Below are 17,289 nucleotides of genomic sequence, written 5' to 3'. Positions count from 1 at the left end.
TCCATCCCGTACTTGAATCATTACCACATACGTAAACAGTGAATCACGTATTCTAACACTTGGGCATACTCACAAGCATTGCAGAATTTCTCTTGTTCTCGAACTAGGTTCGAGTAAATCCATGGTTTCTGCAAGCCAAACAAAACATCTATCGTCACTTCACCACTCTCAGGTTTTTGCGTAACCTCCTACGAAACATATGCTGATTGGATTACTGATTCTTCCAAATTGATTCCTTTATCAAGGTTACATCTGTTCCTTTTCAAAATCCTGGGCCTGTGGGTTATGGCCCACTTCAACACTAGTGCAGCTTTAACTCATCCTTGGAGTAACTCTCATGTTACACCTCCTTTAATTCCAGTAGTACTCTGTTTCTTCATACCATCATATCAAAAGCAAAACTCCAACTTATTTTGTCCAGCTTCCTTCTATGGACCGTCATGAATAACACATTTCTTTCTTCATTGATCCTGTGGCTTTACGGAGTACTACGGCACCAAAGACAAATGCACTAGTTTATCCATAAATCTCATTTTTCATATCAATCCTTTAGTACATCCTTAACCATTTTTCGTGAATCCAAATTCCAAAAGTTTATTACAAATGTCGCCACCCACATGGTTCGGTATGGTCAGACATTACTTCTAACTTTATTTATTTATCTTTCTCGAGGATTCTTCAGTCCCACTGGAATTGTGCGACATGCGCCTTGAAATCTTCAATCTTCTGTTTCATCGTGGTGGCCTTGAGCTTGACCTCCATCATCTCTGCATGCACTTCGCTTAGGTATTCCTGAGTATAACGGAGTCTTGCTTCAAGTATTTCTCCGATCTGGCGTATGGCTTCCATGGCTGCTTCACGAACAGCATCGAAGAAAGTTGCTTGTGGCACACGTGAAATGAAAAAGTACTGCCCCATCATCTTTGGGCAAACTCCTTTCAAATGGTGGAGGTGTACCTCCACATACCAAAGTTCCACTCCCTTTTGCATGAAAGGGTAGCCTTTGTAGATTGCATCTCCTTCAAGGTGAATATGCTTCATCATGTCCTTCAGGATCTTCGGGTAATCATGATCACTTGTCAGGGTCATGATTGTTTCCGGACCTTTAAGGAAAGACTCATAAAGGGTCGTCATCTGCAGTTGTGAAACAGAAATGATGCTCAGAATAAGGTACTTATCCCCTGGGGCATACATTCATATCATCCAAACAGAACTTCAAACTCAATTTCCAATTTCCTGTTTATGCATCACAACTCATCTTCTTCCATGTTCATCAAGAATATTAATTTCCAAGATAAGATAAAATATGACAACTCCTTAAAGCTTTTCAGCATGTGACATTACAACTTTATTGAGTCATGAACTATTACAATCTCAGAGTAATCTATTACATAACTCAACTCATTGAGCTCATGAAAATGAAATTGCTTTCTACTACTCTTATTATCCATATCAAAATTCCAGCTACTCAACTCCAGCTTTCATCTTGTCGGGACTTTTAATAGCATAATGTCCTGCCTCCTTGCAGCGAAAACAAATGACTTCTGACATGTCTCGGGGCTTCTTTGTGATTATGCGTGCTCCTTGGATTCTTGGCTTCTTTTCTGGACATTTACTAGCGTAATGACCTAAATCCTTGCACCTGTAACAGGTGATATGACTCAAGTCCTTCTCTGCAAAAATTGTGTTGTTCTCGGGTTGCCTTCTTTTTCTCTTCCTGGATTTCTCTGTAATGATCAGAGTTTCTATTTCCCGAGGATCAAACTTCACTACTGCTCTCGGGAAATATCCCAGATACTCTTTTATTCCCTTGGGGCAGTACTGCGAAAAATGTCCTTCTTCTCCACATGAATAGCAGGCATTGGAGTAAAATCTGTTGAGGCCTTCTCCATCAGGGTCTTCAACACATTCCTTCATCACAGGTTCTTTCATAACTTCTCGGAGGGCTTCTTTCATTCCTTCTTCCTGCTCCTGAATAGTTTGTTGCACCATGGGGTAAATGTGACACTGGGTCGGGTAGTGGGTGGTTCCTTCACACAAGAAACAAGTCACCTGACTAGTTGGGCATTCCTCAGCTGGGTGTTTCTCCTCACAATGAGGGCATCCATCCTTGTGTTCCTCCTGGGTGTGTCCTATTTCTCCGCAAATCTTGCAGGCACAAGGTTTATTTCTTGGTGTATCATGGTGCTTCCGGGTAAGACGTGATCTCAACAGGGTCTTCTTGAATTCCTCCCAAGTTCTTGCTCCATTAAATCCTTGTATGGCTTGATGCATTTTCCACCAGGTTGCAGCACTTTCTGTAAAGCACTGAAGAGCGTATTGAACCTCATACTTCCTTGGAATCAAATTGCTCCCGAAGTGATTTTCCATGTTCTGAATCCATAGCTCTGCCTCCGGCTGAGTCTTCGGTTCAGAGAATATCAGTCCAACTTCATTCATCATCTATGGGGTTCAAAAGTTTTGGGATGAGATATGAGAGAGGCGGGGAGGGATATACACACAATACAAACAATAGTTTTTGAAGAAACAAGTTTTACTTTGTGGCTGTCGGAAAACATCAAACAAATGACAGCTCATAAATCATCGCATCTAACGTAGGTGTATAACAGGGTTTGGTCTCTAAAGGTCAAATAATTCTTCAGGAACTTCAAATTCTTCAAGTCTTCGGAGTCTTCAATTGTTGCAGCTGCAATTCTTCCAACGCATGGTGAAATCCTGTTTACTCTGAAATGGCCATCAGTTGTCTGATATCTTTAATTCTTGGAGCGACTTCAGTTGATCTTCCGTGTGGTCAAAAGGGAAAGGTGTATATTCTAACTATTTGAGGTGAGAGTGTTTATTTGATAAAATCAGAAAAGATGAGGAGTAAGAGTCTTTTTGAAAATAAAGTTTTTGAGAAATCCTGTCCAAGGGCTTTCCGATTTCTAGGGTCACGTCCTACAGTCAACATGTGCTCTGATACCATTTCTGTAGCGACCCGACCTCAGACGGTCAAGCCTCTGTGTTACTGTGCCATCCCTGGATCAGTATGCTGGCACACACAGTACATCAATGTATATATCAAAGTGCAATCACATGTATAAATAACGTAAAATGATATATACCTCATAATACTCAGCGGAAACAATCAAACGGGTGTGGAGTCCCATCAACGCCATCGACAGGTTGAGTGTAGACCGTAACCCTGTATCGTAATTCTTACTCGTCGAGGAAATATCTGCAACATGATACGTTGCAGCCGTGTAGGTCAGTACATTGAATGTACCGGCAAGATCACAATAAAAAGAACAGATGATAAAACTATACTATATGCATTATGGCTTTGTGGCTCTGTATCTGAATTTTGTTTGCGTAAAAGCTGATTTTTTTACCTACATCAAAGGAAAAATGAAGTCTGTACTATGGAGTTTTCTATCATGACATGGTTCCGCCAACCGATGTCTCATAGCCCAAAATCATCATAAGTTGCCCACAATTAAGTTATCAGTCTGGTGTTGAGAGTTCCGAGATAGATCCAAGTCCAGAGGCTCAAATTGTCCGTAACCGGGGACACGGCTAATCGATTAGGTTTAAACCCTCTGCAGAGGTTTGTACACTTTACCCGCAAGATTCGATCCCTCTCTTTACGTTCTCGCACTTCAGGGTGTTTGAGAACAAGATGACCGAAACATGGTCTTCCGAAGAGTTCCTCTGACCACTGTCCGGTGCTCATCCAATCCTACCGTAGTTCTACATCTGCTAGCACCGTCCCAGCCAGAGTCACAACTAAGGTCAACCAAGCCAGAGCCCATAGTGACTTGCGGTTGCACAGGTAAGCTTCCGGGCATGAAGTATTCTTCCGTCTCTTTGAGTCTGGGTGAAGCTTTCCGCAAGATGTCATGGCGCTTCTCCATGCATCCCGGCCAACCACTGGTTTCTCCAGGGTGCCCGTCAACCATCCTTCACCCAGTAGTGTGTATTGAATTCTTGTCTCGAGTCTTGAAGTCTTGAGGCCTTGAAGATGCAGTCCTTGCAGATGCCATCATGGAGCTGTCGTCATTGACGTAGAGTCCTCCTTCTTCACACCACTCTCGTGCACTCATACCAACCCCGTCTACTATAGCGTAGCATTAAAGTAAATGACGTCCCGGGCTTGGTAACAGGGTGATGGGTTCCTACCTCATGCATACTAATCAACTACAAGAATTCAATATCACTACTGAAGGGTGGTTGCAAAGATGCCACTAAATGCAATAAAACATAGGTATGAAAGCATGGTCAAAGTGAACTTGCCTGGTAATACTTGATGAAGATAATAACGCTCTCAGAATAAAGACTTGGTAGAACTATTCGTCACTCCGTTGAAAATCTATATAGTCAAACATAGCATTCACATAAGCAAACATCCTAGCAAACAATTTTAGCACTCAAAATAACAATCAAAACAGCAAGGAAAATCGATAATAAAACTCAAACAAAATCAAAAGAAACTTCAAATAAAACTACAAAGAAAAACTACTAACGAAGATCTATGACTTTGCTACAAACATCTAATTTTGCCGTAAGTAAAAACTAAACAACAATTAAAATACTAAACTAATAAATTAACAGAAAATAAAATGCAAAATAACTAATTTAACAGAAAGTATTTTTTTTTATAAAATTTTATTTGCAAAAAGAAACAAATAAAAAGCTTTTATAAAACTTTAACTATGACCTATAGAAGGTTTCATACAAAACTAAGGAAAATAATTTTTTTTTTAAATAAAATAAATTTTCTCCTGTTGTCTAACAGAAACACAACTAATTTTGTCAAAAGTGACAAAAAGAAATACTTTAAAACTAATAAAACAATAAAGAAGAAGCTAAAACAGAACTAATACTAAAACAGTACTGTTTTGCTAAAAACCTAATTTAAAATAACCTGAAAATAAAATACTAAATACCACTGGATAAACAAAAGTCCTAGAGACCAGGAGCAAAAGGAATTAATTAAAAACCTATTTTTAAACTCCCGGAATAAGCAAAACAAGCTTTAATTCAAATCTGATCTAACTCAATTTTTATAAATCCAAACATAGACAAATTATATATTTTTGGAAACTACAAGAAAATTGTGATCTAACGCAAAAAGAATCAGCATCATTGGACTTCTAGATCAAAAGTTATAAGCTAAACAAGAACGGAACTAAATCTGTTACGGAAATAAATCTGAAAACGAAAACGGAGTTACCTGTACGTGAGGCAGAGATGGTAGGAAGGAGACGGCGATGTGGAGGGCTGCTCCGGCGAGGGGGGCGAGGTCGCCGGCGAGGGTGGGGGTGGCGGAGGAGGGGGTCGGCGCTAGGGGAGGTGGCGCTGGGCGATGGGGAGGTTCCAGGAGAGCTCCTGGTGAGCGTTTCTAGGCAGGAAAAGGAGGACGGTGGCGAGAAGGCTACAGGCAGGGAGGGGGCGTGGTGATGGGAGGAATGGAACGAGGAGAGGGAGGGGGTTTTATAGGCGGTCTCGGGAGGCGCTGGGATGGAAAGACGAGGGAGATCGGGAAGGTGGGGATTCCTGTCTCCATGGATATGGAAAGCTTCTGTAACGTGAGAGGAAACAGAGGAAGGAGATGATCTCTTGTTGGGCTAGAATAGGAAAGTGCTTAATGGGCCAGGTTTTTCCTAATAAAAACGATTCCATTCCTATTTTTAAAATTAGGAAACAAAAGGGAAAAGATCTAGAAACAAATCGGAATAAACGAAACGGGATCAAATCCTACTAGTATTAGGAAAAAGGAAAAGGAGCGGCTCCCTGGCTCCCTTGGTGCGGCGCGTGTGATGGCCTTGTGGCTGGCCGGTGGTTTTGGCGGCTTGGGCCTTTGGCCCAAGGCGCTGCCGTATTTTTTTTCTTTAAACAAAAATTTTAGAGAACAAAAAAAAAAATGACTAAAACTTTTATATAAGCATATAATATACCAAAATTTGCAGAAAAAGATTTTCTACAACATGGACATTATTTTAGCTTCAAATAAAATTCACAAAAATTCTAATAATTCACACAGTGTTACTGGTCCAATAAAATCCAATAAAAATCATTTTTAAAATACCAAAATGACTTCAAATTAATTTCTCTCCAATTTTCTGATGTAGGAAATCATGTTACCCTATTTTCCATATATTTTTTTTTTGGAGAAAAATAATTTGAATAAAACTCAAATAACTCCAAATTGAAAATAAATTCAAAAGAACTTTGAATTTAATTCTTTGAAACTCCCAACTCACATTTCATATAATTTGAAGAAGTCATTTTATCTTCGCTCGTGAAAATCACTGAGTTGCATGAAGTTTATGAATTAGAAAATATTTCCAAATGAAATTCAAATATTTTCAACACCCCTTTTTCATTTAAATGGAAGAAGTCATGTTATCCTCTCTCCAGAGTTTTGTGATGAGAAATATTTGAATTCACGGAGATCAGAAAGCAAAAATGAAAGTTTGGAAAAGTCCTTTTATTCCCTCTCATTTAACTTTCAAAAAGTTTCAAATTTCACTCAATCAATCACACAACAATTCAAACAAACAAACAAATCTATCTATTTATTATAACATTCCAAAATTTAGAATTTTGGGATGTTACAGGTTGAGGCTGACATGTGGACCCCATGTGTAAGCTAACAGTCAAACAAACATCCTCTTTAGGTGCGGGCCCGACCTGTCATAATCTGGATTGATTTTAAATCACATGATGATTTGGGTTTTTTGAAACAGCCGACCCCTGACTTGGTAGTTATCAGAGAGAAAAAATATTTCCGGTAGTTTTTTGGAACCCTAGCCTGTAAAGTAGTGGTTTTATGCTATTTACTCCCCTCCTCTATGCTGCGGCCCACCGCACCGACAACACATCATCGTCCATATTTCGGCAGCTCACCTCCCACAACTCCCACCAGCTCATTCCTTTCCTCGAGACCCAGGTCTACACCAAGGGACAGATTCCCGACCTGAGCTCGCTTCCATCCCCACGGCTCTTTGCCACACACATCCCGGCTGAGCCTCTGCCACCCTCCATTGTGGTGTCGGGATGCAAGGTGCGTACGTTGTCTATGAGTGATAAGTCCTTCAATTATTTCAGGATGTCACGTAAGTCCTCGAACCATGAAAGTTGACATTGGAATCCTTGAAATGTAACAAGTGTTGGAAATATGCCCTAGAGGCAATAATAAAAGTGTTATTATTATATTTCTTTGTTCATGATAATTGTCTTTTATTCATGCTATAACTGTATTATCCGGAAATCATAATACATGTGTGAATACATAGACCTCAATATGTCCCTAGTGAGCCTCTAGTTGACTGGATCGTTGTGATCAACAGATAGTCATGGTTTCCTGGCTATGGACATTGGATGTCATTGATAACGGGATCACATCATTAGGAGAATGATGTGATGGACAAGACCCAATCCTAAGCATAGCACAAAGGTCGGTTAGTTCATTTGCTAGAGCTTTTCCAATGTCAAGTATCTCTTCCTTAGACCATGAGATCGTGTAACTCCCGGATACCATAGGAGTGCTTTGGGTGTACCAAACGTCACAACGTAACTGGGTGACTATAAAGATGCATTACAGGTATCTCCGAAAGTGTCTGTTGGGTTGACACGGATCGAGACTGGGATTTGTCACTCCGTGTTACGGAGAGGTATCACTGGGCCCACTCGGTAGTGCATCATCATAATGAGCTCAAGGTGGCCAAGTGTCTGGTCACGGGATCATGCATTACGGTACGAGTAAAGTGACTTGCCCGTAACGAGACTGAACGAGGTATTGGGATACCGACGATCGAGTCTCGGGCAAGTAACATACCGTTTGATAAAGGGAATAGTATACGGGGTTGCTTGAACCCTTGACGTCGTGGTTCATCCGATGACAACATCGAGGAGCATGTGGGAGCCAACATGGGTATCCAGATCCCGCTGTTGGTTATTGACCTGAGAGCATCTCGGTCATGTCTGCATGTCTGCCGAACCCGTAGGGTCTACACACTTAAGGTTCGGTGATGCTAGGGTTATTAGGAAGACTTGTATGTGATTACAGAATGTTGTTCGGAGTCCCGGATGAGATCCCGGACGTCACGAGGAGTTCCGAAATGATCCGGAGGTAAAGATTTATATATGGAAAGTTGTTAAACGGACTCCGGAAAGTTTCGGGGGCATTACCGGTATTGTACCGGGGCCACCGGAAGGGTTCCGGGGGTCCACCGGGAGGGGCCATCCCTCCCGGGGGGGGCACATGGGCTGTGTGGGAGAGGGAGCCAGCCCCTGGTGGGCTGGGCGCGCCTCCCCACCTAGGCCCATGCGGCTAAGGCATGGGAGGGGGAAACCCTAAAGGGGGCGCCCCCTAGCTTGGGGGGCAAGCCTCCCCTCTTTCCCCTCTCCCTTTGGCCGCCGCCCCCCTCTAGGGTTTCCCCTAGAGGGCCGCCCCCCCTTTCCCCTTCCCCTATAAATAGAGGGGTGAGGGGAGGGCAGCCACCACCACAACTCAAGGCGCAGCCCCTCCCCTCCCCAACACCTCTCCTCCTCCGTACGTGCTTGGCGAAGCCCTGTCGGAGTACTGCTGCACCAACTACACCACGCCGTCGTGCTGCCGTTGGAGCTGTCTTCCTCATCCTCTCCTTCCTCCTTGCTGGATCAAGACGAAGGAGACGTCGCCCGTACCGTACGTGTGTTGAACGTGGAGGTGCTGTCCGTTCAGCACTTGGTCATCGGTGATCCGAATCACGACGAGTACGACTCCATCATCACCATCCACTTGAACGCTTCCGCACTCGATCTACAAGTGGTATGTAGATGCAAACTCACTCCCTTGACTCGTTGCTTAGATGAACTCATAGATGGATCTTGGTGAAACCGTAGGAAAATTTTTAATTTTCTACAACGTTCCCCAACAGTGGCATCATGAGCTAGGTCTATGCGTAGTTCTCTATTGCAGGAGTAGAACACAATTTTGTTGTGGGCGTGGATCTTTTCAACTTGCTTGCCGCTACTAGTCTTATCTTGCTTCAGCGGTATTGTGGGATGAAGCGGCCCGGACCAACCTTACACGTACGCTTACGTGAGACCGGTTCCACTGACTGACATGCACTAGTTGCATAAGGTGGCTGGCGGGTGTCTGTCTCTCCCACTTTAGTTGGAGCGGATTCGATGAAAAGGGTCCTTATGAAGGGTAAATAGAAGTTGACAAGATCACGTTGTGGTTATTCGTAGGTAAGAAAACGTTCTTGCTAGAACCCAATTGCAGCCACGTAAAAGATGCAACAACAATTAGAGGACGTCTAACTTGCTTTTGCAGCAATTGTCATGTGATGTGATATGGCCAGAAGTTGTGATGAATGATGAATGATATATTGTGATGTATGAGATCATGTTCTTGTAATAGGAATCACGACTTGCATGTCGATGAGTATGACAACCGGCAGGAGCCATAGGAGTTGTCTTTATTTTGTATGACATGCGTGTCATCGAAGAACGCCATGTAAACTACTTTACTTTATTGCTAAACGCGTTAGTCATAGAAGTAGAAGTAGTCGTTGGCGTGACAACTTCATGAAAACACAATGATGGAGATCATGATGATGGAGATCATGGTGTCATGCCGGTGACAAGATGATCATGGAGCCCCGAAGATGAAGATCAAAGGAGCTATATGATATTGGCCATATCATGTCACTACTTTATATAATTGCATGTGATGTTTATTATGTTTATGCATCTTGTTTACTTAGATCGACGGAAGTAAATAAGATGATCCCTTATAACAATTTCAAGAAAGTGTTCCCCCTAACTGTGCACCGTTGCTAAAGTTCGTCGTTTCGAAGCACCATGTGATGATCGGGTGTGATAGATCCTTACGTTCACATACAACGGGTGTAAGACAGTTTTACACATGCAAAAACACTTAGGGTTAACTTGACGAGCCTAGCATGTACAGACATGGTCTCGGAACACGGAGACCGAAAGGTCGAACACGAGTCGTATGGAAGATATGATCAACATGAGAATGTTCACCGACGATGACTAGTCCGTCTCACGTGATGATCGGACACGGCCTAGTCGACTCGGATTGTGTAACACTTAGATGACTAGAGGGATGTCTAATCTGAGTGGGAGTTCATTCAATAATTTGATTAGATGAACTTAATTATCATGAACTTAGTCTAAAACCTTTTGCAAATATGTCTTGTAGATCATATGGCCAACGCTCATGTCAACTTGAACTTCAACGCGTTCCTAGAGAAAACCAAGCTGAAAGATGATGGCAGCAACTATACGGACTGGGTCCGGAACCTGAGGATCATCCTCATAGCTGCCAGGAAACAATATGTCCTAGAAGGACCGCTAGGTGACGCTCCCATCCCAGAGAACCAAGACATTATGAATGCTTGGCAGTCTCGTGCTGATGATTACTCCCTCGTTCAGTGCGGCATGCTTTACAGCTTAGAACCGGGGCTCCAAAAGCGTTTTGAGCATCACGGAGCATATGAGATGTTCGAGGAGCTGAAACTAGTTTTCCAAGCTCACGCCCGGGTCGAGAGATATGACATCTCCGACAAGTTCTATAGTTGTAAGATGGAGGAAAATAGTTCTGTCAGTGAGCACATACTCAAGATGTCTGGGTTGCACAACCGTATGACCCAGCTGAATATTAACCTCCCTGATGAGGCAGTCATTGACAGAATCCTTCAGTCGCTCCCACCAAGCTACAAGAGCTTTGTGATGAACTACAATATGCAGGGGATGGTAAAGACCATTCCTGAAGTATTTTCTATGCTGAAGTCAGCAGAGGTTGAAATCAAGAAAGAACATCAAGTGTTGATGGTCAATAAGACCACTAAGTTCAAGAAGGGCAAGGGTAAGAAGAACTTCAAGAAGGACGGCAAGGAGGTTGCCGCGCCCGGTAAGCCAGTTGCCGGGGAGAAGTCAAAGAATGGACCCAAGCCTGAGACTGAGTGCTTTTATTGCAAGGGGAAGGGTCACTGGAAGCGGAACTACCCCAAATACTTAGCGGATAAGAAGGCCGGCAACACTAAAGGTATATTTGATATACATGTAATTGATGTGTACCTTACCAGTACTCGTAGTAACTCCTGGGTATTTGATACCGGTGCCGTTGCTCATATTTGTAACTCACAACAGGAGCTGCGGAATAAGCGGAGACTGGCGAAGGACGAGGTGACGATGCGCGTCGGGAATGGTTCCAGAGTCGATGTGATCGCCGTCGGCACGCTACCTCTACATTTACCCACGGGATTAGTTTTGAACCTTAATAATTGTTTTTTAGTGCCAAGTTTGAGCATGAACATTGTATCTGGATCTCGTTTAATACGAGATGGCTACTCATTTAAGTCTGAGAATAATGGTTGTTCGATTTATATGAGAGATATGTTTTATGGTCATGCTCCGATGGTCAATGGTTTATTCTTAATGAATCTCGAGCGTAATACTACACATATTCATAGCATGAATACCAAAAGATGTAAAGTTGATAACGATAGTCCCACATACTTGTGGCACTGCCGCCTTGGTCACATTGGTGTCAAGCGCATGAAGAAGCTCCATGCTGATGGACTTTTAGAGTCTCTCGATTATGAATCATTTGACACATGCGAACCATGCCTCATGGGCAAGATGACCAAGACTCCATTCTCCGGAACAACGGAGCGAGCAACCAACTTGTTGGAAATCATACATACCGATGTGTGCGGTCCAATGAGTGTTGAGGCTCGCGGAGGATATCGTTATGTTCTCACTCTCACTGATGACTTGAGTAGATATGGGTATGTCTACTTAATGAAACACAAGTCTGAGACCTTTGAAAAGTTCAAGGAATTTCAGAATGAGGTAGAGAATCAACGTGACCGAAAGATAAAATTCCTACGATCAGATCGTGGAGGAGAATACTTAAGTCACGAATTTGGTACACACTTAAGGAAATGTGGAATCGTTTCACAACTCACGCCGCCTGGAACACCTCAGCGTAACGGTGTGTCCGAACGTCGTAATCGCACTCTATTAGATATGGTGCGGTCTATGATGTCTCTTGCCGATTTACCACTATCATTTTGGGGATACGCTCTAGAGATAGCTACATTCACTTTAAATAGGGCACCGTCTAAATCCGTTGAGATGACACCATATGAATTATGGTTTGGGAAGAAACCTAAGCTGTCGTTTCTAAAAGTTTGGGGATGCGATGCTTATGTCAATAAACTTCAACCTGAAAAGCTCGAACCCAAGTCGGAAAAATGCGTCTTCATAGGATACCCTAAGGAAACCATTGGGTATACCTTCTACTTAAGATCCGAGGGCAAGATCTTTGTTGCCAAGAACGGATCCTTTCTGGAAAAAGAGTTTCTCTCAAAAGAAGTAAGTGGGAGGAAAGTAGAACTCGATGAAGTACTACCTCTTGAACGGGAAAGTAGTGCAGCCCAGGAAAATGTTCCTGTGATGCCTACACCAACTGAACAGGAAAATCATGATGATCAAGGTACTTCGGATCAAGTTGCTACAGAACTTCGTAGGTCCACAAGGACACGTTCCGCACCAGAGTGGTACGGCAACCCTGTCCTGGAAATCATGTTGTTAGACAACGGTGAACCTTCGAACTATGAAGAAGCTGTGGCGGGTCCAAATTCCAACAAATGGCTAGAAGCCATGAAATCCGAGATAGAATCCATGTATGAAAACAAAGTATGGACTTTGACTGACTTGCCCGATGATCGGCGAGCGATAGAAAACAAATGGATCTTTAAGAAGAAGACGGACGCGGATGGTAATGTTACCATCTATAAAGCTCGACTTGTCGCTAAGGGTTATCGGCAAGTTCAAGGGATTGACTACGATGAAACTTTCTCTCCCGTAGCGAAGCTTAAGTCCGTCCGAATCATGTTAGCAATTGCCGCATACTATGATTATGAGATATGGCAGATGGACGTCAAAACGGCATTCCTTAACGGTTATCTTAAGGAAGAACTGTATATGATGCAGCCGGAAGGTTTTGTCGATCCTAAGAACGCTAACAAAGTATGCAAGCTCCAGCGATCCATTTATGGGTTGGTGCAAGCATCTCGGAGTTGGAACATTCGCTTTGATGAGATGATCAAAGCGTTTGGGTTTATGCAGACTTATGGAGAAGCATGCGTTTACAAGAAAGTGAGTGGGAGCTCTGTAGCATTTCTCATATTATATGTAGATGACATACTCTTGATGGGAAATGATATAGAATTCTTGGACAGCATTAAGGCCTACTTGAATAAGTGTTTTTCAATGAAGGACCTTGGAGAAGCTGCTTATATATTAGGCATCAAGATCTATAGAAATAGATCGAGACGCCTCATAGGTCTTTCACAAAGCACATACCTTGATAAAATTTTGAAGAAGTTCAAAATGGATCAGTCCAAGAAGGGGTTCTTGCCTGTATTGCAAGGTGTGAGATTGAGCTCGGCTCAATGCCCGACCACGGCAAAAGATATAGAAGAGATGAGTGTCATCCCCTATGCTTCAGCCATAGGATCTATTATGTATGCCATGCTGTGTACCAGACCTGATGTAAACCTTGCCGTAAGTTTGGTAGGAAGGTACCAAAGTAATCCCGGCAAGGAACACTGGACAGCGGTCAAGAATATCCTGAAGTACCTGAAAAGGACAAAGGACATGTTTCTCGTTTATGGAGGTGACGAAGAGCTCGTCGTAAAGGGTTACGTCGACGCTAGCTTCGACACAGATCTGGATGACTCTAAGTCACAAACCGGATACGTGTATATGTTGAATGGTGGAGCAGTAAGCTGGTGCAGCTGCAAGCAGAGCGTGGTGGCGGGATCTACATGTGAAGCGGAGTACATGGCAGCCTCGGAGGCAGCGCATGAAGCTATTTGGGTGAAGGAGTTCATCACCGACCTAGGAGTCATACCCAATGCGTCGGGGCCGATCAAACTCTTCTGTGACAACACTGGAGCTATTGCCCTTGCCAAGGAGCCCAGGTTTCACAAGAAGACCAGGCACATCAAGTGTCGTTTCAACTCCATCCGTGAAAATGTTCAAGATGGAGACATAGAAATTTGCAAAGTACATACGTATCTGAATGTCGCAGATCCGTTGACTAAACCTCTCTCGCGAGCAAAACATGATCAGCACCAGAACTCTATGGGTGTTCGATTCATCACAATGTAACTAGATTATTGACTCTAGTGCAAGTGGGAGACTGTTGGAAATATGCCCTAGAGGCAATAATAAAAGTGTTATTATTATATTTCTTTGTTCATGATAATTGTCTTTTATTCATGCTATAATTGTATTATCCGGAAATCATAATACACGTGTGAATACATAGACCTCAATATGTCCCTAGTGAGCCTCTAGTTGACTGGCTCGTTGTGATCAACAGATAGTCATGGTTTCCTAGCTATGGACATTGGATGTCATTGATAACGGGATCACATCATTAGGAGAATGATGTGATGGACAAGACCCAATCCTAAGCATAGCACAAAGGTCGGTTAGTTCATTTGCTAGAGCTTTTCCAATGTCAAGTATCTCTTCCTTAGACCATGAGATCGTGTAACTCCCGGATACCGTAGGAGTGCTTTGGGTGTACCAAACGTCACAACGTAACTGGGTGACTATAAAGATGCATTACAGGTATCTCCGAAAGTGTCTGTTGGGTTGACACGGATCGAGACTGGGATTTGTCACTCCGTGTTACGGAGAGGTATCACTGGGCCCACTCGGTAGTGCATCATCATAATGAGCTCAAGGTGGCCAAGTGTCTGGTCACGGGATCATGCATTACGGTATGAGTAAAGTGACTTGCCGGTAACGAGACTGAACGAGGTATTGGGATACCGATGATCGAGTCTCGGGCAAGTAACATACCGTCTGATAAAGGGAATAGTATACGGGGTTGCTTGAACCCTTGACGTCGTGGTTCATCCGATGACAACATTGAGGAGCATGTGGGAGCCAACATGGGTATCCAGATCCCGCTGTTGGTTATTGACCTGAGAGCATCTCGGTCATGTCTGCATGTCTCCCGAACCCGTAGGGTCTACACACTTAAGGTTCGGTGACGCTAGGGTTATTAGGAAGACTTGTATGTGATTACCGAATGTTGTTCGGAGTCCCGGATGAGATCCCGGACGTCACGAGGAGTTCCGGAATGATCTGGAGGTAAAGATTTATATATGGAAAGTTGTTAAACGGACTCTGGAAAGTTTCGGGGGCATACCGGTATTGTACCGGGGCCACCGGAAGGGTTCCGGGGGTCCACCGGGAGGGGCCACCCCTCCCGGGGGGGGCACATGGGCTGTGTGGGAGAGGGAGCCAGCCCCTGGTGGGCTGGGCACGCCTCCCCACCTAGGCCCATGTGGCTAAGGCATGGGAGGGGGAAACCCTAAAGGGGGAGCCCCCTAGCTTGGGGGGCAACCTCCCCTCTTTCCCCTCTCCCTTTGGCCGCCGCCCCCCTCTAGGGTTTCCCCTAGAGGGCCAGCCCCCCTTGCCCCTTCCCCTATAAATAGAGGGGTGAGGGGAGGGCAGCCACCACCACAACTCAAGGTGCAGCCCCTCCCCTCCCCAACACCTCTCCTCCTCTGTACGTGCTTGGCGAAGCCCTGTCGGAGTACTGCTGCACCAACTACACCACGACGTCGTGCTGCCGTTGGAGCTGTCTTCCTCATCCTCTCCTTCCTCCTTGCTGGATCAAGATGAAGGAGACGTCGCCCGTACCGTGCGTGTTTTGAACGCGGAGGTGCTGTCCGTTCAGCACTTGGTCATCGGTGATCCGAATCACGACGAGTACGACTCCATCATCACCATCCCCTTGAACGCTTCCGCACTCGATCTACAAGTGGTATGTAGATGCAAACTCACTCCCTTGACTCGTTGCTTAGATGAACTCATAGATGGATCTTGGTGAAACCGTAGGAGAAATTTGAATTTTCTGCAACGTTCCCCAACAACAAGTGTGTCATCTACTTTCAAACCAGTGCAACCCTAGAATAGCCTTTGGACCTATATTTTGCAGAGAAGATTTGGATGCCTGTCATTCAAAGTTTGAGGGCTGGCGTCACACCTCTAGACAATTTAGGGATCTAAGCACGCAACAACATTAATGGCTTGCAACAATTCATCATGCATGCAGGTGGTGTATTTGTGTCGGGACCCCAAGGACTGCTTTGTGTCTCTCTGGCACTTTGTGAGAAAGTTCACCCCACGTGACATAGACGAGGCACACGACTAGTTCTGCAATGGTGTCTCATTGTATGGGCCATTCTGGGAGCACGTGCTGAGCTACTGGCGGTGGCACGTTGAGAGACCGGGATAGGTGCTCTTCCTGACTTACGAGGAGCTCAGCGCTGACCCTCTCGGCCAGCTGAGGCGCCTTGCCGAGTTCATCGAGCGCCCCTTCACGCCAAGGGAGCATGAGGCCAGAGTGGACAGGGAGATTGCGGAGGCATGTGCCATGAAGAGCATGCTCAACCAGGAGGTGAACCAGTCGGGGATGACCGAAATCGCTGAGATGCAAATTCCCAACGGGATCTTCTTCAGGTGCGGTGTGGTTGGAGGTTGGACCAACTACCTCATGCCAGAGATGGCGGGAAGGATTGATGAGATTACCAAGAGCAAGTTCGAAGGATCCGGCCTCAGGCTGCCCAAAACAATCTCAAAAATCCCAAGATCTAGCATTCCTACGTCGCATTTGATGTTTGAAATTGTTTACCTTAATTTTCTTGCTCTTGTTGTAAACTGCACCCTGCTGTCACTACCTTGGCTGAATAAAAAAATCTTGCATTGTTCTTGTTGATCAACGGAATACCAGTTGGCAAGAAGTTGTTACGGAAGAGGCCTACTTAGTATTAGGTGTTGGGAAGCGTAGTAAAAAACAAAAAAAATCGCGCCTATACACACCCAAAATCAATATGAAGATGCATAACATGTTGTGATCAACAATCATTACCTACTCCGAGTTGCATTGAAAGAAGACGAGTCGGTGTAGATCGTACTTGGATTCCCTCGAACCGTCGATGAACGATCCCTCGTACCGCCCATGAACAGTCCCTTGAATCAAAGACCAAAAGCACGACCTCTCTACTTGGTTGCAAACATGCAGCCTTCACGATCCGACAGCGCTTCGCCATCCAGAGCTAATAATCACCAAAGAATTAGAGGAAGGAGATTAGAACCACACTGGGTTTCTAATTATGAGGACTAGAGGAACTAGACCCAACTCTAATTAGTTAATTAGGACACTAGAACTAGGGCTAGATGAACTAGAGGATGCTC

The 17,289-nt window shown here is 44.3% G+C and overlaps 1 pseudogene; it reads left to right on the top strand.

Moving 5' to 3' along the window:
* Positions 1-16,810, top strand: part of LOC123139324 (cytosolic sulfotransferase 5-like) — a 32,464-nt pseudogene extending 15,654 nt beyond the window's left edge.
* The last annotated feature ends 479 nt before the right edge of the window (positions 16,811-17,289 follow it).

Source organism: Triticum aestivum, chromosome 6B (assembly GCF_018294505.1).
Source record: "Triticum aestivum cultivar Chinese Spring chromosome 6B, IWGSC CS RefSeq v2.1, whole genome shotgun sequence".
NCBI classification, from domain to species: domain Eukaryota; kingdom Viridiplantae; phylum Streptophyta; class Magnoliopsida; order Poales; family Poaceae; genus Triticum; species Triticum aestivum.
Note: the sequence above shows the minus strand (reverse complement) of the source record. Positions and strands in the feature narration are given on the sequence as shown.